General features: G+C 50.8%; 2 long non-coding RNA genes across 2 annotated transcripts; both read left to right on the top strand.

The window, feature by feature from the left end:
• Window positions 1-1189: 1189 nt before the first annotated feature.
• LOC123384931 lies at window positions 1190-6539 on the top strand. The gene is made up of 3 exons (XR_006596736.1): window positions 1190-1922; window positions 2358-2823; window positions 6444-6539. It is a non-coding gene; the product is annotated as an uncharacterized LOC123384931 (long non-coding RNA).
• Window positions 6540-6751: 212 nt separating this feature from the next.
• LOC109492647 lies at window positions 6752-8263 on the top strand. The gene is made up of 3 exons (XR_006596731.1): window positions 6752-7316; window positions 7459-7646; window positions 7735-8263. It is a non-coding gene; the product is annotated as an uncharacterized LOC109492647 (long non-coding RNA).
• Window positions 8264-9937: the final 1674 nt, after the last annotated feature.

Below are 9937 nucleotides of genomic sequence, written 5' to 3'. Positions count from 1 at the left end.
CCGCGTCCCAAGGGTGACGCGTGCACCTGTCTCCCCCACAGCGGCCTTGCGTTCCCCTGGGATGCCCCCACCCCTGCCCCTCAGACCTCTCTCCGGGCAAATCCTGCTGTACTCCCTGGGTCCACCCGTTTGCTGGGACGTTACGGGAAAGACAATCATTCGTCCACTGCGCAGCGACCTAGTGGAGCCACCGCCTCTAAGGGCACGCGGAGGAGCCTCCTTGCGCTCTATGTTGGTGCGCAATAGCGTGTTGTTTTCATCCCATTTCCCTCCAAACTCTCCTCCACACGCCTCCGTTTCACAACGTGCCCACTTCCCTTGTCGTCTGACCGTTTGCAGTGTCGTAGACTGAGGAAACACGTAAGGAACGACATCACGGGCAGCGCTGTGGCTAGGAATCAGAATTTTCAGTTTTTTAGGATCTCCGGTAGCACACCTATGGGTCCCGTTAAGGTGAAAGCAGAGGGACCGGTTTTGGAGAAATGTGGCCCAGAGAATGCAAGCCGAGGAGAGGACACAGGGCCACCCGACTCATCGGGCCCTCCTACGCGAGGTCACCAAACACTCCGAGCCGCTGAGAAATGCACTCATTTGGATGCCTTCTCCAGCACGAGGGTCCAGATTTAGCCTGAGCCCACGGCGGAGTCTTTTTGCGAAGCTGCTCTGTGCAGACAGGAGCCCCGGGGAAGCGACGCTCTGAGGACATCCGAGGCCCAGATTCCTGCCAGCGTTGCCTTGCTAATTATTCCAACTTCTTATCTTAACCCCTGAGTCATGAACTCACCAAGGCTGAGAACAGACATTTCCATATTTGGAGGCCTGAGCAGGCCCTGAGCTCCTCGATCTTCTTGTGTTTGTTTTATTTTGCTTTATCTCAGTGCTGGGAGCGTCCACCCAGCTGTCTAAATTTTCGCCCTCGGAGCCGCAGAGTTTGTCTGGCCTAACTTCCTATCTTCCCGGAGCACCTGTCTCTCCCTGAAGTTTCCCTTCCCTTCCCTGTGCCAGTCACTCCCCCACCTCCCACCCCTTCTCAGAGGCAGGGTCTGGGAGCCTCACACAGCCCCGCGCTGGAGCCTGATGCCCCCTGGTCCCCACCCGGTAGGAGCACCGTCCCTGCTCAGGACTGGGACGTCACACCCGCTCTCCCTAAACTGCAGCTTTTGCCTGCAGGGCATTGAGAGGAGTTTTGGATTCGGACCCTGCCGTCCATTGTATTTGCCGTCCCCGGGTCCCTTGTGCCTCTGGGACTCACGGGTGTGAGGAAACGTCTCCCACCTCGGCACTGAGTCACTGAGAAAAACACCCAAGAGCACAAACGGAAGACTGCACGCTTCTCTCCGTAATGACACCGATGCATCGGTCAGGGGGCTCCGCGTGTGGCTGTTACCTTGTCCCCGATTCTCTTCTCTGAGCCGAAGCGTCACCAACACGGCGTGGGGGCCAGGTCTTCCCATCTGCGTAGCCCAGGCTGCCAAGCAACAAGGCAGGTGTTTACAAAACACATTGGCTGGATAAGATGCTTGTCCGAATGCCGTATCTCGAACTTTCGTCTCCTCTGGAAGGACGTAATATCCTGTGACGGAAGTCCACATAATTGCCCATTAAAACATTGGCGTGAAGTCTGAGTCTAGGAATCCTGTCAAGGAAAGAAACGATCCTCTCCCCCCTTCCTGGGTCCTAGTTACCATGGTTTCCTCTTCAGACTGTTATCTTAGCAACCTGTTCTAGACTCTTCGCAGGGATCTACTTCAAATTCACCAGTCTGTAGTTGGCCTCAAAGGGAACTTCCGTTTCACGTGGTTATTGAAACGCCACTTAATCACTTCTGGGATCTGCGTTCTTTTCTCCTGCTCTGTTTGTCGAAGATCACCAAGATGTCCCCCATTCACAGAAGCTCCCCGGCCTCTGAGGTCTCCCTCAAGGTGCTGTCAGGTTGTCCACAGTTCCACCCACGTTGGCTTTCTACTCTCCTGGTGTCTTCCCTGAGCTGACTTTCCATCTGTACCGGCACAGCGTTATGTCTGAGATTGTCCAAGAGGGAGACACAGAGACAGAGGAGAGGAGAGAGGGAGGGAAGGAGGGAGAAAAGAGGGAGGGAGGAGGCTGTGCATTAAATCCGTTACAGCGCAATCCCGTGAAATCCTTGAGACCCTACGAGCCGTGCTGAGGCCGAGTCCAGGCCACGCATTAATATGTTTTCCAGCTTTTCTCTCTGGCCAGGTTTTCTTGAATTTCTCTTTTCTAATGGACGTTTAATCAGATCTCCACGCATGGCAGCTTTTGCCGCAACTGCGTTTGTGTAGCCTTTTCCCGCAGAAGCACTAAGAGATTTCCGTTTTCATGGCTCTGGTCTGCAGGCCGTGGTGGCGCCCACAACTTTCCTGTGCAGCATCGGGAACGCTTTCAACTCCCACACAGCCCGTTTGCCTGAGCGTCGCCCTGACCCGGAAAACGCAAGAGCGTGTCGGAGTGAGTATGGCTCACAGGGAGGAAAGGGCCTGCCGGGAGCCAGGAGGGCAGCCAGGCCAGGTGTTGGGGGCATCTGGGCACAGAAGCCAGGACAGTATGTGGCCAGTGTCAGCCTCCTCCTCCGGGGACTACCTTGAAAGCCCACGGTACCTCCTACCGCAGCCACCCGAGCAATCTGGGATCCCACACAAGCGTGCCGTGCCTTCTGGAGAGGAAGTGTTTAGGAATATTTTAGAAACAACAACAACGAAAACAAGAACAAAAACAAAACCGGCTGCCAGAGGCTGAAACTCAGAAATCTCAAAATTCTTATGCATCCCCAGACCTTCTAAACAATACGAATATTCTCCTTGGGTAAGTCCATAAGAGAAGTCACTCTCTGAAACAATAATACTCTGTTTCGCTCAACCTGGGGCACCGAAATAATAGAGAAAGTCTCTGCTCTTAATTTCTCTGACTGGATGAGATCTGAAGAGCTTGTGGCCGGAGTTTGAGTTGGGTAAACACAAGTGGGACAGTGGGACACAGGAACCTCCCACTAGCTGGGCACTGACAGATTTCCCTCCATTCCCTAAAGAATTGCTAAAACCAGCAGTTAACAACAGTAAACATCATTACTTTGCCTTGAGGGGCACTCAAGTTAAAATAAGAGATTCGAAATCTGTACTTAAATACAGCCTTGGTCTTAAAAGTCCATAATCCTTCTTTTGTTCCTAACTTTGCTGCAGTAACTTCCTTCTGAAGTACTCTGCCTCTGTTTACCTGTTGAGCTTTCGTAAGTAATAATCTCCAGAAACAACTCCTTGGTCAAGTGCTCTTGGGTTGTGTTTCCGGTTTTCTTCATTGGAAGACATTAACATAGGACTTGGCTTTAACCTCTTTTTCCTTGGGCTCAAAACCAAAGGGGATTAACATTATTAACATATGCACGCATTTGCTTATTTTCAAATTTTTTAATGTTTATTGATTTTTGAGAGAGAGAGACAGAGCACCAGCAGGGGAGGGGCAGAGAGAGAGAGGGAAACAGTGAATGGGAAGCAGGCTCCAGGCTCCAAGCTGTCAGCACAGAGCCCAGTGCAGGGCTTGAACTCACGAACCACGAGATCATGACCTGAGCTGAAGTCAAATGCTTAACTGACTGAGCCACCCGCATTTGTTTATTTTCAATCCCAAGGGCCTCATTAACATGAAGTGTAGGTTGAGCAATGTGGGAAAAAATTATCCTCCCCTTTGCTGCACCTCAAGTCAATGGTAGAGCAAACATGAAAGTGGAGTAATGATATTTTGGGTAGTATTGTTTCTACCGAGAAGTTGATCGTAGTTGTATTTTGGACCGAGGCAGTTACTAAAATGTTTTGCTGAAAACTTCTTATAGTACAGCTAATTCTCATTATTAGCAGGGATTAAATTCCATAAAGCCACCATGAACACAGGATGAGCAAAGGCTGAGCCATTGTTCCTAGGGGAAATACTGGGTCGTGTTCCTCCAAGCTCTGGTTACAACACTTTCACCAATCAATCAGTCCATACTTTTGTCCTATATGTGTTTCTCTTTGAAGACATCTGGCATGAGCAAACATTATCTAACGTGCATTTTCCCTGTAAGTCTCCTCCCAGCCTTCTTGCATTTAGGAACAACTGGAAACTCTGCAGGACTACACGTGGGGGCTATTTTGAACAGTGAAATTACCAATAGGAAGCACAAAATGTGGAAGGCGTGACGCTAAATACCACAAAGATGACCGTTGTCCCAGCCCGGGAACTGAGACGCAGAGGCAGGGTGTGGCCTGTTTCCACCTCAGCTGGGAACATGCATGACAGGCCACACAAATTTGGGGGCACTCTGTGCATGTGCGTGAGTGAGAGGAAAAACCGTCTTGAGTCTTGTTTTGGAGGGGTGGGGGCTTACAAATAAATGTTAATGAACAGATGGGTGTGCCAATACAGGATCTATACATAACGAGGATTGACTGGACTTCTGAAAGAAGCACGTAAATTATCTACATTCTAAGATATCTATATTCTAAGATATTCTTTTGCCAATACGAATATTGACACTTCTGAATATTCCCAGCCTCCTTTACCTTACTGTCTCTTCTTAGAAAACCTCTTGGAATTAAAAATATTTCCCCAGGTTATGACCCTCCACACCACCCTCAAATTCACTAAGGATGATGTTGTGCTTGTGTGCTGTTACACGTGGACTCACTGACGGGAAGGGACGTGGCGGATGCTGTCAACACCTCCACGCTTATGCCCTCAGCTACCCCACGTGCCATGTTCCGCCATGTTTTAGGTGTTCTGGACATTCTGCCTGAGGATAGTCTCTGTCCCACAGAGGGCAGACCAGAAGTGAGGCCGAGTGACTGAATCCCCCTCTTTTGGATGACTCTGGGTGGCCTCCCAGCAGGAAGGTGCCCCATTGCCCCCAACACTCTCCTGAACTATTGACCACCCCACCTTTCCTGTGTCCACACCCCTGCTATGGACTGCCTCTCATGTTAACGACTCATGCAAATCTGCAACTCAGGTTCTGCTTTTATAGTAACTCACACCAAAGTAGAAATCACTTTCTCTCGGAAGGTTGGTCAAACCGTTTGCTTCTCTGCAGAATTGTTTGAGCTTCCAGCTTAACGACACAGCGGGGTCTGGCTGACGCGGCCTCTCTTTGCACTAATTCCTTGGTGCCCAGGTCAACTTCCTATGGCTGCTGTTACAGATTACTACAAACTGGGTCACTTAAAACAAAGAGGTGTATTCTTTCACCGTTGTGGAGGCCAGGAGTCTGAAAGCCAGGTGTCTACACGGCCATGTCCCTGAACTCTCTAAGGGAGAATCTGTTCTGGGTTTCTCAGTCCCCAGTGTTGCTAGCAGTCTTTGTCTGGTAGAGCCATGACTCTGGTCTCTGTCTCCATCATTACATGTGTGTGTCTTTGTTTTTTTCTCTCTTCTTATAAGGACACGGATCAGTGGGTTAGGGTATACCCTAACATCGCATCTTAACTGCATTACATCTGCAAAGACCCTGTCTGAGCAAGGTTACATGCACAGGGGCTTGCTTGGGGCTTGAACATGTCATTCTGGGAACACAACTCAACCCACAACAGTGAACATTACTGTAGGTGCTATTTGTCTTTTCCTCTTGCCTCTCTTACTTTCCTATTATTGCCACAGTGTAAGTCCAGTTGTGGTTCGCCTAAAAAGAAATACACATATCGTGCATATTAAAATATAGAGAAAATAAGGGCACCTGGGGGGCTCAGTAGGTGAAGAGTCTGACTCTCAGTTTTGGCTCAGGTCATGGTCTCGCGGTTGGTGGGTTCGAGCCCCATGTCATGCTCTGTGCTGACAGTGCTGAGCCTGCTTGGGATTCTCTCTCTCTCTCTCTCTCCTCCTCCTCCTCCTCCTCTCCTGCTCTCCATCTCTCTCTCTCTCTCAAAAATAAATTAATAAACATTAAAAAAAATAGAAAATAAAGCATATATCAAGTTGATGTCTCTTAAAATAATTACATTCTCAACCTTAAGCATTAAACATTTAACATTCTAATTCAACCGGAGATACTCATTTAACATTTGCAAAATATTTTGAAAGCCCTGGGTGAAAGTAACAATTAACAGCGGCATGGCTGTTCAGGGACAATCAAATAAAACATTGAGGTCAGAACTGTATCTGCCCAGGACCAGATGGGGGTTTGCAAAATTCCGGGTGTCCTGCACAGTCTTACTTTCTCCCGCCAGGGCACGGGCATTAACAGAGCCGACAGTATTTTATGTTTCTTCCAGCTATAATGTATTCTGCACGAGCACAGTGCTGCGGACCGCGGATAAAACAACAGGTATAAATCACAGCATTTACCCTGAGGAGCAAAGCTTGAGAAGGTCCACTCTCCTTGAAGGTTGTTTTATTTCTGATTGCTTATTTTGTACGATTTTTACTTTTTTTCTTTTTTTAATGTTCTATTGATGTTATAGCAGCCAATGGAAATGAAGGCGAGTTACCCCGGAAGGAAGGTGTGCAGGGAATTGGCAGTGTTGTGCCCAGAGCCACAGGTGCCTCCTCCAAAAGGCAAGTGATGCCTGGCCCCCGAAGTGCGGCTTGGAGTGGAGCTGGGCCCGTGGGTCTGCCTCCCCTCCTCGCCCCCCCCCCCCCCAAGCAGAGTCTGTTGGGCTTTAGTGACAGGAAGTCACAGTGGTGTCATTTTCAGCTGGAGACAGAGACAGATGTGCCCAGATCGGTATCACTGTCCCGGATCAATGACACATTGTTGCCTCCCCAGGCTTTTTCAACCATGGCGAACAACCGACTTTTTCACTCCGTCTGAGGGTCTTCTTGGTCAACGTGGTGCAAAAAGGCTGCGTTAGCAACAGATTGAGATTCCTGTATTTGGCAACCTTCTTCCGAGAAACATTATTATCATTTTGGTCCAAATCACACTGCTGGTTGGTGTCAGTGTCGTCTGTAGGTGAGCTGATGACAGCAATCCCCCTCCCGACCTCTCCTGACTATAGAGAAGAGGGGACAGCCTGCGTGGTCTCCGTGCTGGTGAAGAAGCTTGCCAGCACCCCAGGCCCTCTGTGCACACTTTCTTTTGTTTTTAATGTTTATTTATTTTTGAGAGAGACAGAACATGAGCGGAGGAGGGGCAGAGAGAGAGAGGGAGACACAGAATCGGAAGCAGGCTCCAGGCCCCGAGCTGGCAGCACAGAGCCCGACGTGGGACTCAAACTCACAGACCGCGAGATAGTGACCTGAGCCGAAGTCGGATGCCTCACCGACCAAGCCCCCCAGGTACCCCTCTGCGAGCACTTCCGAAGCGTTGCTGAACCGCTTTCCCAGGTGAACAGGTGAGCAGGACTCTCTGATGTCGCGGAGAAGGGGTGGCGGGTGGGGCTCTGCTCTCAGCAGGTACCTGGGCACCGAGCAGAGAATCGAGGTGCTCTACTCGGAAAGAACAGGAGAGACTTTGTTTCCTCTTTGCCTTCGCAGGATAATTGGCCCACTTTCCCCTTGGCACCTGGGTGAACTTGGTTATACACCCTACAGAAACGCTTCCCTGACTGTCCTGTCCTCACCGGGGGACTTCCTAGCAGACCATGTGGCACTCATAGGTGCACGCAGCAGGAGCAGGTCGGCATAAGAGCCTGTCACGGTCCCTCTGATGCCACATTCTACACGTACGTCCGCAGGTGGTGGGAAGGGGTCTTAGGGCCATATTTCTGGGCAGTGAGGAAGTGTATGCACTTGTCATATGCATTTTAACAGCTGGAGATCACATGGTGTCACTGAGGTCATCCCAGGGCAGGAACGGCGGAGAGAACATTTCTAAGTCCCGGGTCACCGCTGGCTCCACTCTACACACTGAGCCAAAAAGCTATGGTCACAATGTGTCTAGATTCGGGTAGAGATGACAGTGGGCTCCTGGGGCGGGGAAGGGGACGGGGAGCTGAGCCCCAGAGCCAAAAATAGGCCTGCTTTTCTGATGCAACTGGAAACTCTTCGGTCACTCAGATTATGTTCCTAGTATGTATCTTCTCATTACCTGCCTCCACTGCTGACTTGTTTTGGTGAGGACAAATTCAGAAGGCCAAAACTCCGCAGGAAACATCGCGAGCCAGAGAAGGATACACCGTGTGCCGTGTTAATGGCGTTTAGCGCCATCTTCCCTGGTATCATCACGGAGCACAGACGGCTATTATCATCGTGTTTCCATTTTCCTACAAGACATAGTTTTGGTAAGAGAAAACAGGCCAACAGTGTATTTAGTAAGCAATAAAAATACATTCTTAAGGACTGACTTTGACTTTGAGTCGTTCGTGTTTTCCAACCTGAGCTGGAAAATGGGCTTCCTTCCAGCACCTGTTAATGGTGTCCCGAATCCTTAGGGCTCCAGCGAGCACATAAATTTGGGCGCCCATTAAAATATCTCACATTCCCCAAATCTGGCGTTTAATCGTTTGCATGTTCTCGTATCACACCGCCTGCCCAGCGATTTCTTCTTCAGAGAGCCTTTAGATGCTAATTAATTAGATAATGTGTTCAGGCTGTACCTTTAAGTCCAATTCACAATTGCATCTGGCAGATGGAGCCAAAGGAATCTGTCCCAAGACACCACTGAAAGACACAGAGCCGCGCGGCGGCCCCCCTCCCACGTGGCCGCTCTCCCTGCAGGAATTAGCAGAGGCGCAGAGGGAGACAGCGCTGTCTAGAGCGGAAAGATGCCAGGCGGGCCTCTAAGCTCGGGAGAGGCTTCACAAAAGGAGAAAACATGTTTTTCATCTCTCATAATTAGCCTTGGTAAATATGTAAGGAGTTGTTTTATTTTGCTTGGAAAAAGGAAAAAATACAACCACTCTGCTGTTAATTGGTTCATTCACTTGTTGATGAAGCAAACATAAACTGCGTTGGACAAGGGCGGGGGTCCTCCCGGTGGCCCGGAGCCCAGGGCAGGGAGCACGGCCCGCCTGCCAAGAGGAAGTTGGCCCCGGGGGTCATCTGCACAGAGGCGGGTTTAGGGTAACAGGCTTCACATGGTTAGGTGTCTGGGTCCCCAATGTCGCGGGGAGCTGCCCAAAGAGCGCTGCAGGAGGGGCGCACATGCCCCTGTGGCCTGATCCCCCCTAGGGAACCGCCTGAGCCAGAGTGAGCTACTCCAGCCAGGGCTAGGCCTTCTGGGGCCGCCTCTGTCTTAGCCCGTTTTGGCTGCTGTAACAAAAACACCATAGAACGGGGGCTTAAAGAGCCAAGGCTTACTTCTCATACTCCTGGAGACCAGAAGCTAGTCCGCGATCAGGGTACTGGCATGGAGGGGCTCTGGCCAGCTTCCCCCTGTGTCCTCATGTGGAGGAAAGAGGGTAAGTGAGCTCTCTGGGGTCCCTTTTACAAGAGCGTCGAGCCCACTCACGAGACCTTTGTGACCTAATTGCCTCCCCAAGGCCCCACGTCCTGACATCATCACACTGAGGGCTGGGATTGCAGCACATGTATGAGGAGGGCACACAACTCTCACTCCGTTGCACCTCTGTCTTTCCAGTGACAGAGAAAAACTCAGCCCCTTTGCCACGACTCCCAGCACCATCAGGGACCATCCCAGAGCCACAAGCCCCTGTGAGCTCTGGGAGGCGTCTGTCATGCCTGAACTGCCATTCTGTTCCTGCACAGTACTGCTTCCTGACCCCCGCGGCCGCCTGTCCCAGCCACCAGTCCCAACGCACTTTCTGTGTGCCTCCGCGTCGGCCTCTGGGGACTTGCCCCATTTGAGCCGCCACCAAAGTCGTCACTTGTGGTGCTCAGAGCCCAGACAGCCTCCAGTGCACAGGGGTGTGCAAAACATCCATTCCAGGAGATCCACGCTGGGGTGGGGGTGGAAAGGGACTCAGGCTGATGTGTTGTCTTGGGTGTTTCACAGGCTCCAGGGAGTAGTAATCATAAGGATGATGGAATGCAGTGTTTCTTGCGAGGGTTCTTG

The sequence above is a fragment of the Felis catus genome, chromosome A1 (genome assembly GCF_018350175.1).
Source record: "Felis catus isolate Fca126 chromosome A1, F.catus_Fca126_mat1.0, whole genome shotgun sequence".
Classification (NCBI taxonomy): Eukaryota; Metazoa; Chordata; class Mammalia; order Carnivora; family Felidae; genus Felis; species Felis catus.
The sequence above is the reverse complement of the archived record's forward strand: the minus strand, read 5'-3'. Positions and strand labels throughout refer to the sequence as shown.